Below are 980 nucleotides of genomic sequence, written 5' to 3' on the forward strand. Positions count from 1 at the left end.
TAACAGACATTCACATCTTCAAGGAGGAAAAGCCATTTGTGTCTCCCAAATCAGCTTAAGATACAGTCCAGTGGACAAGGAAGGGCACACGCAGGGAAGGCAAGTCGGAGAGACACGCGCCACAAAACTGCGCTCTTCACCGCTTGGAATGACCCCCGCAGGCTGCGAGCCTCTGTGTCTGAACCCTGAAAAGTTTGGGCATGTAACTGGCAACCGGAGGAGCCTGGGGAAAAGGGCTGGCAGGAAAGAACAGGAAGCGGTTGCCCGGAGCACCCGCTCTGCAGCAGGACAATGACTGAAGCTCTTTACTGAACTCCCACGGCAGCAGCCCCAGCGCCCTGGGGGAAATCCAGCCCTGCTGCCCGTACACCCCTGCAGACTGTGCAGAGAAGGTGAGAAGCACCCTGGCTCCCAAAGCAACCCACAGCTAGCTGCAGCCTTCAAGAAAGATGCAGAGAGGGGGTGTTAAAGAGGGGTGATGGCTAGCAGTGGGGCCTCCAGCACGCTCTGGAAAAGCATAGAGCAGGAACCGATTCTCAGATGCGAGGAACTGCTGGGTCAGGGTCACAACTGCTACTGCATCCTGCGGATGTACGGAGAGTAAGCAGAGCTGCCCTTGTGCTGGCTTCTCCTCTTGCAAGGCTCTGGAAGATGTGCTGACCAGGGCTGGCAACGGACTGGAGTCCCAGCACTCCATGCCACGCTGGCAGGACTTGGCCACTGTCACAGGCCCGGCTGCAGGAGCAGGAGAAAGAGCTTGCTTCGTGGAGCATGGGGGCATTCACTTCAACCACCCCTCTCCTCTAGCAGGGCTCGACTCTACCCCGACTATGCGTGAGGCATGTGGAAGTTGGGTCATACTACCTGGATCCCATGCGGCAGCAACCAGAACCAGGCTGCAGGTTTGGAAAAAACTTGTTCCACATCAAGTGCCATGTCCTCCTCTGGACCATTTGCTCATGCTCTGAATTCTCTCTGGA

Source organism: Crocodylus porosus, unplaced genomic scaffold, assembly GCF_001723895.1.
Source record: "Crocodylus porosus isolate Cpor-Errol unplaced genomic scaffold, CroPor_comp1, whole genome shotgun sequence".
In the NCBI taxonomy this organism is placed as follows: domain Eukaryota; kingdom Metazoa; phylum Chordata; order Crocodylia; family Crocodylidae; genus Crocodylus; species Crocodylus porosus.